Raw genomic sequence first — 12445 nt, forward strand, 5'->3', positions numbered from 1 at the left:
ACAGGATGCATCAGGGGAACATACTGTAGATAAGGGGAACTCGGCAACCCACACTATTGTTTCAGGCAGGATTTGAGGGCAGACTCCACCACCCACTTTTACTTGCATAACCACGTTTTTCCGTCCTCTGTTTACTTGTAAAATGTCTTTAATCTAAATGAAAGCGGTGGTTTATGCAAATAGAGACATCTGAGGATGTTCAGGTTGGCTTCTCAGCTATGACAAACATTCACATACGAGATATGATTAATCCAATGTTCATTTAAATCCTGGGCAAATTAAAATAATAACTGCACACACAAATTTCACATCAGTGGTCTTGCCATGGCAACTCATGTCCGCGCGGTTTCCTTCCTTCTCATACTATTATACCCACTGCCATCACAACTTCTTAAAGGTTAACTGCTCCTTAGAACCAACTACTCTGGTTTTAAACATCCTATGCGTCACCGATTAGAGTCAGAAACATTCATTCTAGTGTCAAAATTTACTACAAAGTGTAAATAGGATAATTTTGGACAGAAAATCAGTCTTGTGAGTTTGTCACAATTTACTGAAGGGTTGGATATGGATTCCTTACATGCCCACTTTTTCCAATAATGTCCAGAGACAACACGTTGTGGTCTGCCCCCAGCTGCCATGTGAAAATGTTTTGTCAAGTCTGCGTATGGGTGCAACTCACGCACATTTCGCTCAGCAAATAGGAGTGAAAATTGGCTTCCATAAAGTTGGTGCAAACTTCCGATGCATTTCAACAATATTACCAGATGGCCAGCAATGGACAACAGACAGGGTCACTTCTGCTGCATGTCAACCATCATACCACTGGTGTGGGTGAGTACGTTATCTAAGTAGATAGCTGGTACCCAGCTAGATGGTAGCTACTTTTGGTTATACAAAATTATTTGCTAGCAAGCCAGGCTAGAAATGATAACACAGATGAAAGGGGAATGATGCTGTAGCTAACGTGTAATGTGATGTTGCATGTCAGAGGAAGATGTGCATAGATCACGTTAGCTAATTACCTTGCGAACAAGAGCTAGCGTTAACTAACTCACTTTTGTACATCGCGCTGGTCCGTACAATTGACCTTATTTTAGCGGCAAAAAAACGTAATACTTCCAAATCAAATTAATCTAGTGGGCTTCATGAAGCCCATCTCTGCATGATTCAAGAAAGAAATGAGCTCCATCTGGTGTTTCTAAAAATGGCGGTTGGGGAAGTGAAACCTATTGCGTGATAGTGAAAGGGTAAGATATGTAATGTGGGGAAACTGCTTTTTTCACCCGATCTGTCCAACTTATCACCTTATCACCTCTAAAATGTAAATAAAACACTATAAAGAGTTTATATAATGTGTCATTACATACCTATTTGAAGGTTTGTTTTGAATTTGAATCGGGTTTTTAGGGCAGCGCTAAAATTATCTTCAGAAGTGAACAGCGGCTTTTGAGAGTCATGAGGGCTTGCAGTGATGACGCAAAAAATGACTAGGTATCCCCCTTAACCTGTCCCAGTCCCTTTCTTGTTTTTAAACGGTGAGAGAAGCGCTACACCTGGTGAAGAGAGGCTGTAAGACACATAATTAGTTGCTACATGCGTGCTGTACGTTAAGTCATGACACGTCACAATTTAACGTACAGCGTCGGAGGTGTCAGTTTTTTCAAATTTTCTCCAATATTATTGAGCCATTGTCACCATGTCAATCAACCCTTGAATAGAAACATAGTTCACACCCTAGATTTTGATGTCAACACAGTCGCTACAGTCCCATTAGTTTTCATTGCAGCCTGTAAATTTGTATGGAATGGTGTTAGTCACCGTTAACTGTAGCCTATTGGCATTTAGGGTCAATACAGGGCAGGCACTTGGATGCTACCTTGCTAGCTAAACATAGGATGAAGCCAGCTTGCTTTCAATAATGTTTCAACTCAAACTGGCTAGCTAACATTCTCTATCTAGCGAACTCGTTTAAACTCGGACAAAGATATGATAGCTAACCCGGATTTGCAAGTTAGGTAGCTAGCATTCGGGGGCTTTGTCTGCTAACCCAAAACAACATGCCTGTTATCATAAAAGTTAATTGTCTATTTTCTAGGGCAAAAATAAATGAAGGATGGTACTTGTCTACTACAAATATAGCGATGACTCTAGTAGCAAATAGCAAAATGTATCAGTAAACATTCAACAGCGTACACAACTGGTTGCATAGTAACAATGTCAGCGTCACCGGCCTGAATATATTATGTAGTTACGATCTCTCTATTAGCATATACATTACTTTGAAACTAGAGAAAGTTATTTTCCTCACTTTTCCCCCGCTGTTTATTGAGTGATGATATTCACAGGGTACGTACAAAACCTGGTGGATTTGTTGTTCACCAGCGTCGTGGGAATGCCTCAGCCACATCAGGAGCTGTTACAGAAGGCTGGAGCAGTGGCCAGACACCAGTCTCGCTTCAGAATAATCGAGGAAACTTGAATCCGATTGGTCACATTTGATCAATTCAATAGTCAAAATACTTTCTGTCCTGGAAGTCACCTAACCACGATTGATAATGTAATCAGTGCTGTGTGTATCTGTGTGTCTTGTACAGTATGTTGTAAGGAAGTGCCACCTTCCACTGTGCCAATGGACTATGTCTGGGCCCGATTGAGCAATGCCAACCAATCAGAGACATATCGGCATGTCTCCCTTGTGAAATATTTATTTGTATATATTTTTAAATATTTTTTTCTTCCCTTTTTCGGGATATCAAATTGGTAGTTACAGTCTTGTCCCATCACTGCAACTCCTCTTCGGACTCGGGAGAGGCGAAGGTCGAGAGCCAAGCGTCCCCCGAAACACATACCTGCCATCCCGCAATGCTTCTTGACACACTGGTAGCTTAAACGGGAAGCAAGGCACACAGAGGAAACACCGTCCGTCTGGCGACTGTGTCAGTGTGCATGTGCCGGCCCGCCACAGGAGTCGCAAGAGCGCGATGGGATAAGGACATCCTGGCCGGCCAAACCCTCCCCTAACCCGCACGATGCTGGGCCAGTTGTGCACCGCCTCATGGGTCTCCCGGTCGCGGCCAGGTGCGACACAGTCTGGGATCAAACCCGTATCTGTAGTGGCGCCTCAAGCTCTGCAATGCAGTGCCTTAGACCGCTGCCCACTCGGGAGGCCCTCCCTTCTGAATTAGCTGTGAATCTGGATTTCTGATTGGCTATGTTCAACCTTGTATTTATTGTTGGATTCCATGTGGGGCGGCAGGTAGCCTAGTGGTTACAGCGTTGTACTAGTAACCGAAAGGTTGCAAGATTGAATCCTCGAGCTGACAAGGTAAAAATCTGTCGTTCTGCCCCTGAACAAGGCAGTTAACCCACTGTTCCTAGGCCATCATTGAAAATAAGAATTTGTTCTCAACTGACTTGCCTAGTTAATAAATAAAGGTCAAAAAAAAAAAAATGTATGGTGAGAGTCTTTCTCCCTCTGTGATATATGAGCTGGGTTGGATATAGGAGCCAAAGTCTGGTTCCTACATGGGAGGTATCTGTAACTAGAGCTGATCTACGTTGCCATGTCCATCAGGCGTTGCCAAACACCTCAGAAGGGTCAAAAGGTCATTACTAATAAGACAGTTTACTAATATCACCTTTTCAATACATGTGTTACTCATCAACTCTTCCTTGTTTTTCTATAGATGGGAAGAAGAGATGCTTTTGAAATGGAGTTCACTGACTAAAAGACAGGTTGATACCGATGTCTGAATACCTTCCTATCAGCATAAAAATTAAACAAGACACATTTATAACCTTTTATCATTATTTTTTAAATTATTGACTCGAAAGGGGGGTGGGACCCTGCGTATTCTTCAAACATATCAGATCATTCCTGTCTTACGGGACACCATATAGGAAGGTATAATATTTGCACATTGTTATATTAGCAGACACTGCTTCTACAGTGTTATGTGAAGTATGGTTAATTCTACATGGAACTGTTACACTTGAAATGTATCAAAACACTTTGTTTAGAATATCTACATACATTTAGCAATTACACTCTTCTCATATGAATTACTCTGTAGGCTACAGAGTGTTATGAGAAGAGTGCCATCCTCCTGAATCTCACATCGGCCTGTAGATATTGGACTCCTCATGCTGGACCCATGGGTTGAGTCAAACTCTGTCATATCCAGGATGGACTGTCATGCACTCCACCCTTCCTGACACCTGACTGCACTTATCCATTACCCCTTGACCTATTCCACATTTTGTTGTTGTTACAGCCTGAATTCACAATTGATTATTTTGTATTTGTTTGTGCCATCTACACACAATACCCCATTATGACAAATTAAAATATGTTTTTAGATTTTTTTTTGCAAATGTATTGAAAATGAAATACGGAAATGTAATTTACCTAAGTATTCCCATCCCTTTGCAATGCCACTCCAAATTGAGCTCAGGTGCATCCAATTTCCTTTGATCATCATCCTTGAGATGTCACTTCAACTTGATTGGAGTCTAATTGTGGCTAATTCAATTGTTTGGACAGGATTTAGAAAGAAACACACATGTTTATACACTGAGTGCACAAAACATGAGGAACACCTTCCTAATATTGAGTTGTACCCTCTTTTGCCCTCAGAACAGCTTCAATTAATTGGGGTATGGGCTTCTTTTACAAAGTATTGACTCAGGGGTGTGAATACCTACAGTTGAATTTGGAAGTTTACATACACTTAGGTTGGAGTCATTAAAACTCGTTTTTCAACCGCTCCACAAATTTCTTGTTAACAAACTATTGTTTTGGCAAGTTGGTTAGGACATCTACTTTGTGCATGACACAAGTAATTTTTCCCCCCAAAATTTACAGACAGATTATTTCACTTGGAATTCACTATATCACAATTCCAGTGAGTCAGAAGTTTACATACACTAAGTTGACTGTGCCTTTAAACAGCTTGGAAAGTTCCCCAAAAATATGTCATGTCTTTAGAAGCTTCTGATAGGCTAATTGACATCATTTGAGTCAATCGGAGGTGTACCTGTGGATGTATTTCAAGGCCTACCTTCAAACTCAGTGTCTCTTTGCTTGACATCATGGGAAAATCAAAATAAATGAGCCAAGACCTCTGATTTCTTTTTATACCTCCACAAGTCTGGTTCATCATTGGGAGCAATTTCCAAACACCTGAAGGTACCACGTCCTTCTGTACAAACAATAGTACGCAAGTACTAACACAATGGGACCACGCAGTCATCATACCGCTCAGGAAGGAGATGCGTTCTGTCTCCTAGAGATGAACGTACTTTGGGGCGAAAAGTGCAAATCAATTCCAGAACAACAGCAAAGGACCTTGTGAAGATGCTGGAGGAAACAGGTACCAAAGTATCTATATCCACAGTAAACAAGTCCTGTATTTAAGTCAAGTTCAAGTCCAGTAATACATGTATCACTAGCCACTTTATACTATACTATGCCACTTTGTTTACATACTCATCTCATTTGTACATACTGTACCCGATACCATCTACTGTATCTTGCCTATGCTGCTCTGTACCATCACTCATTCATATATCCTTATGTACATATTCTTTATCCCCTTACACTGTGTACAAGACAGTAGTTTTGGAATTGTTAGTTAGATTACTTGTTATTACTGCATTGTCGGAACTAGAAGCACAAGCATTTCGCTACACTCGCATTAACATCTGCTAACCATGTGTATGTGACAAATAAAATTTGATTTGATTTGATTTGGAACCTGAAAGGCCGCTCAGCAAGGAAGAAGTCACTGCTCCAAAACCGCCAATAAAAAGCCAGACTGCGGTTTGCAACTGCACATGGGTACAAAGATCGTACTTTTTGGAGAAATGTCCTCTAGTCTGATGAAACAAAAAATAGAACTGTTTGGCCATATTGACCATCGTTATGTTTGGAGGGAAAAGGGGGAGGCTTGCAAGCCGAAGAGCACCATCCCAACCGTGAAGCATGGGGGTGGCAGCATCATATTTTGGGGGTGCTTTGCTGCAGCAGGGATTGGTGCAATTCACAAAATACATGGCATCATGAGAAGGACAGTTATGTGGATATATTGAAGCAACATCTCAAGACATCAAATGGGTAGCAAATGGGTCTTCCAAATGAACAATGACCACAAGCATACTTCCAAAGTTGTGGCAAAATGGCTTAAGGACAACAAAGTCAAGGTATTGGAGTTGCCATCACAAAGCCCTGAACTCAATCCTGAAAAAGCGTGTGCGAGCAAGGAGTCTTACAAACCTGACTCAGTTACACCAGCTCTGTCAGGAGGAATGGGATAAAATTCACCCGACGTATTGTAGGAAGCTTGTGGAAGGCTACCCAAAACGTTTGTCCCAAGGTAAACAATTTAAAGGCAATTCTACCAAATACTAATTGAGTGTATGTAAACTTCTGACCCACTGGGAAGGTGATGAAAGAAATAAAAGCTGAAATAAATATTTCTACTATTATTCTGACATTTCACATTCTTAAAATAAAGTGGTGATCTTAACTGACCTAAGACAGGGAATCTTTGAAAAACTAAATTTAAATGTATTTGTCTAAGGTGTATTTAAACTCCCGAACTTCAACTGTATATCATGGATGGGATTTTATCACCCACTGGAGACTTGAAGACAATACCTCCGAGAGCTGTGCATGTCAATATGTGGTTGACAACCAACTCCTTATATTTGGCACAATAGACAAATGCTGTTCTGGTTAGACATCTGAAGTTGTACTCTAAACACAACTTATTTGTATGTTTAGGCATATTGTCATTATAAGCACATCAATATGATATTTACAGCATAAAATTTTTTGTCTTTGTAACACAAACACACTCATCCATTTTTGTTGTTGTTGATAAATGTATCTGCACTCATGCTGGGAGATGATGGTGCAATTTACACATGTAGCCTACGCCTGTTGTAGGGATACTAGTAGTTCTAGGATTTGTCCCCCGAGAAATATCTAACAGTGGACATAAGGACAGACGAGACAAAACTAGCAAGTTATAGAATATTGTGTTGTAGGACAGCTGATTGTGTTGTAGGACAATTCACAGTTAATACCATTTCCACAGTAACATGTGGTGACATGACGTGATGAAACATTGAAACTGAGTTGCCAGCTGCTTTCATAGCCAGATGTTGTAGAACAAGTGTCTTATGAAACACATTCTAAGCACGGGCTCTTGCTATCTTGCCATAAAAGATTTGACACATAAATATCAGCTGGATAGGAGAGCATGCTGCAGCTATCACCAAGCCTTGCTAGTTAGATGCTGTCAGTTTGTCTTAACACAAGGGCAGCGAAGGCTTTAGCCTACGCATAGAACTGAATTAGCTGACCATCTTGAGATGGCGAGTCAGTCGGGAGGGAAGAAGTCCTCAACTTCAAAACTCTGTTTTCTCCATAGCTTAGTTTACCTCACTGTACTCACTACTGCCTTTGTTTGTTGTGATTGAATGGCAAAGACACATCCAAGAAATATCCACAACAAACCACACCCCCAAGACAACTCATGTGTGCCTTCAGTCATGACCACTAGTATTTCTTAATGAACATTGATGAAAAACAGGGCCAAATCAGGGACCTTGAAGCATGACGACTGAAATTAGGGTGCATCCAATTTGGCAATTTTTATTTAATTTTTATTACTGCATAATTTTGTCGGAACAACCTAAAGCACATTTCTCCCTTTTGGTTCAATAAGCAGCTAATATTTACAAGAATATCAGTCCACAGGCTTGTATGGGCACCGTATCATTTAGCAGGAAATAGCCTGAGCAAATCTTCCCGGCACAGTAAATAATCAACTCAACAAGTGTAATTTGTGGTGCTGCTTTAAGGAGAACGTAATTACATACTGTATGTTTTCATTATATGCCACAAAGCCAATCAATATTTCTGCTAAGTCATTTTTAGGATTGTGCATGAAATTTGTGTGTTACCCGCCAAGCGAGAGTTTGGCACCCAAATGGTACCAGTGATAAAATGTTGTTTTGTTGTTACATAATGATTAATTCTATAAACAAATCAACTTTGAAATATGATGATATGCTTTAATAATATTATTTCTGTGACAAGATATCATGTTGCGGTTATATCATTAATATTTCTTGTTTTTTCTCTCTCTTGTCATTCCAGTTCTCTTTCCTGAGACGACAACCACAGGATGAGGCTTGAGAGGAGGTACGATTTTGAGATGGATGTGGTGTGTTGAAATGTGATTGCCAATTTGGAGCCATTATGTCTGTGCGTTGAGTGCCAGAGCTGCCTGGATGGGTTAACAAGGCTGACACTGGTCCCACACAATCAACCAGTGTGGACAATAGATTTGCCACAATGGGTATAACAACACAATTTGTTAATTACCATTTCAATTAGCCCCTGGATTGGGATTAATTCCATTTCAAAAGCAGTCATTTCAGATAATGTTCTGTGTCTGAATTGAAAACAAGCGTAAAATAGTCCATACTGGAAGCAATTTTCAATCAATCTTTTACATAGAAACGGAATCAACCGCAAATCAGATGGCTCGGATCAGGTCATTGTTCTGCCATCTCTCCCTTGGTTAGTGGAGAAAAAAGGCTGGATCTGGCAAGCCAAACCTTTTAGAGAGAGGGAGACTGACTGGCTCTGATGAGGCCAGACTGGCCATGCCTTGTGCTGTGTGCTAGGCTTCAGAAGCCTGATTGATAGATCGTGATGAGACTGTCACAGAGGAGGCAGACTAGGAGAGATAGACTGGATAAGGATGTAGCTGGTGAGGAGGATGTATTTGGAACATGTGGAGAATGAAGTAGGGAAATTAAGTGACCGGCTGGATTGTGTGGTGGACTTGTGAAGAATTAGGTGTGCAGCAGGGATGCATGTTAAGGCCACACAAGTTTAGGACATGTTGAATTAACACTGGCAGCGAAGTTGGTTCATTATGTTGCAATTTATTGTTAAGATTGTTCCAAAGCTTTGTTAATGGTTTACTAAATCCCTGTTGAAAATAACAATATGTAAATAGCTATGTACCGGAGTGCCAAGTCTAGGACCAAAAGGCTCCTTAACAGCTTCTACCCCAAGCCATAAGGCTGCTGAACAATTAACCAAATGTAAATATTTGACTTAGTTTATTTAGTAAATATTTTCTTAACTCTATTTCTTGAACTGCATTGTTGGTTAAGGGCTTGTAAGAAGCTTTTCACGGTAATGTCTACATCTATTGTATTCGGTGCATGTGACAAAACATTACACCCCTATAACTTTGTGTAACAGAGCTACGTAAAAAAAGCTGGTCGTCTAAAATTGCTAAATGTTTTAATTGCCTTTATAAATTGCTGTCTAAACATCTGCTTTGGACATCATGTTAGTGCTGTATTGTGTACGTATTGTGTGTATTGTGTACCATGTGTCCATGTATTGTGGACACATGGTACATTAGCAGGGCAACTAGTGTTGTGCTGAATATTTGTACTGGGATGACCACTGTTAGTGATTTCAAACTCAATAAAGGCCCCATGTTTTACTTTTCTTTTAGCCCGAGAACGGAAGGCTGACTCACTAGAACGCCAAATGTATTATTAGTCTCTCACATATGTGTAGGGAAGGCGAGACAGTGAGAGGTAGAATGAGAGCGAATGTAGCAGTGTGTGCTCGTGAGCAATTGAGGTAGAGTGAGAAGGAGAGAGAGAGCATGGTGCCAGCCAGTAAGAAAGCAATGGAGAGAGGGGGGGAGCTCTAGTAGTACTATCTGGTCGAGGAGTGTACCCAAAGCTCTTATCTCCCGCCTGCCAAGCCCTGACCGGGGGCCCTGGCCTCGGCTTCTACTCCCTCCTGGTGTGACTCCCCGTTAGCCCCACTAAGCTAGGCACCCAGGTGAAATGAGCAATTCCCATTCAGAGGCGGAGTCACCTCGGAGACTCACTTTGGCTGATCAATGCACTCTCTCTCCCCTGTGCACTGCAGAGTGATAGCCAGCAAAAAAAGGGAAGGGTAAGAAAGAGAGAGGGAGAGAAATGTTAGCAGAGCATTTAATGATATTTGCCACGGTCTCTCTGACTGAGCACTGTCGAAGGGAGATGGTGCGCTTTGCATAAACTCAAAGCACACGCAATATTGCTGTCGTCGCTGTGAAAGTGGCTGCGCCAGCCCCGCCGGATATGAGAATATTTCAGCAGGCTGCACTGAAATGTCTTCCAATATGAATGATATTAACGATAATCACTTTGAATTACTGGGGTGTATCAAAAAAATATCCCGAATGACTCAACATTGCGGAGGCTCGTGTGACTAGCATTTACACTATTATAAAGATGTACTTTATAATACCAAACATTGCTGATAGATAGAATCAAGTGACAGAGTACTCATAATACACACACTGAGTATTATGACTGATGTAAACCTACCTCTGTGACTGGATATGCTTCCATCACTGTAGCAGTAATTGATACCAAAACTGCAGCTGTTTCTACAAACCATAATACCTTACTTTAACATTCTCCAGTATTTCAGTCTCCTTTAGTGATGGTGATATGTACTGTATATATATCTAGCTCTAAAAACATTGGGACAGTGACACATTTTTTGTTGTTTTGGCTCTGTACTCCAGCCCCTTGGATTCGAAATTAAGTGCAGATGATCAGTTTTAAGTTGATGGTATTTTGTTTAGAAATTACAGCACTTTTTTGTACGTAGTCCCCCCATTTTAGGAGACAAAAGTATTGGGACAAATTAACTTATATGTGTAGAAAAGTTTATATTAAAGTTTAGGTCAAACGTTTAGTGAACTGTACCTTAGAAAGATGAATAGATTATCTAATGGTTCTTTGCCACATATTGATCTGTTTCCCTTTTATGGCCTTTTGGATTATGTAGTTCCTACTAGAATGTTGTGTGCTGTACGTGATGCTGTAAGTTAGCCACAATTTTTATAGAAATACACTAGTTGATGGAAGTAAACATTTCATGAGACTGGTCTTGGATCAGTTTAAGAGAGGGATGTTGCAAACAATTCCCTGTTTGTAGCATACTTAAAGAAGGACTCATCTTGTCACATTTGTTTGAACTCACAAGGTCAGATTGTCAACTGATGATAACAAACTGACCTACTCAGAGGTCCCTGATAGCTGAAGTCTTTTTATTTAGGAAACCATCGCCTGGTCCAAAAACAAATCTCGAACCACTATTCCCTATATGCACATGTACAAATCACACAGGAAATAATATAGCATGAACTCTCCCTTGCCCTTTGATAGGCTAATCAGAGATGGAATTTGTTTATACCTTTCTAGTCCTTTCAGATTTACAGTAGGGTCTAATCTAGGGTGTAGGGTCTTATTGAGGTTGTCTGGATGTGACCCATTGTTCATGATGACACAGGCCTACTCCACCAACATCGCTAACAATTCTGAGAAACAGCTTATATTCTGTATCCATCTTTCTTAGCTTGGCTATGTCATTCCCGCAAAACAAAAAACAAAAAAAACAACTTGGCTTCAAAGGGCCCCTGTTGAACACTGTACCATCCTAAGAAGACGTGTCAGAGATGAATCACTGTTGATTACAGAACGAGAGTAAGGCAGAGAGAGCAGAGAAAGGAGGCCTCTCGCCGGGTATAGTGTAGAGACGTGCCTGTAACAAAATGCAAGCTTTGTGTACAAGCTTGGCAGAGGCAGATGTGAGGGGTTGAACCCACCCTGCCATCAGCATGTCATATCTGTAATATACTCCAATTATTTGTGATATAATGTGCCGGCCCATCTCTGGGAGGAAATGTCAAAGCACCCATTTTACAGAGCTATTCAGAGGGAACTTTGCGATCGTTTTCCCCTACGGTTAAGAAAAGATGGAGAGAACAACAAGTAGCTCTCCTCATTTCACCATTAATGTCAAGGAGAAAAATGGGAAGAGAGGTTGATGGACAGAGCGAGGGAGCGAAGGAAAATTTACTGAGTTTGAAGAGAGCGGATGATTCTAAGAGTTGGAGAGATATAGAAATGTTGGCAGAGATAGTTATGTCAGTGGAGAAACAGTGAGAGGATGAGTTTATAGTGGAGAGGGAGATAAAGGGAGAAAAAGGGAGATATGTAGAGGAAAATAAACAGACAGACAAGCAGACAGACAAGCAGACAAGCATTGAAAGGTAGTGATAAAAGGTTCATCTGAGAGAGAAGATAGATTGTTTTAAAAAAAGGGCAAAAAGAGAGAAGGCTGGTTAATGTTCGCTTCAACGACTGCAATAACCGTTATGACGTTATGACATTCAAATGGGAAATTACCACAATATGGAACAGGCTGAGACAGCAACTTGCATGTAAATAAAGAGAACGTCATGACATATTTGCTGGTGTCATGATTTTTGCCAAGCACGCCTTGAACACCTCTTGACCTTGGGCATCCCTCAAGTGCTTGTGTTTGAATTAGTGT

At 40.8% G+C, this 12445-nt stretch overlaps 1 protein-coding gene across 3 annotated transcripts in view; it reads left to right on the forward strand.

Moving 5' to 3' along the window:
* LOC139416097 (receptor-type tyrosine-protein phosphatase delta-like) overlaps nucleotides 1-12445 on the forward strand; it is a 602231-nt gene that overhangs the window by 266209 nt on the left and 323577 nt on the right. For all 3 annotated transcript variants that reach the window (XM_071164375.1, XM_071164379.1, XM_071164380.1), the window contains exon 7: nucleotides 8171-8215. The gene's annotated coding sequence lies outside the window, so the exon portion shown is untranslated. The remainder of the gene's footprint in view (nucleotides 1-8170; nucleotides 8216-12445) is intronic.

This window comes from Oncorhynchus clarkii, chromosome 9 (genome assembly GCF_045791955.1).
Source record: "Oncorhynchus clarkii lewisi isolate Uvic-CL-2024 chromosome 9, UVic_Ocla_1.0, whole genome shotgun sequence".
Taxonomy (NCBI): domain Eukaryota; kingdom Metazoa; phylum Chordata; class Actinopteri; order Salmoniformes; family Salmonidae; genus Oncorhynchus; species Oncorhynchus clarkii.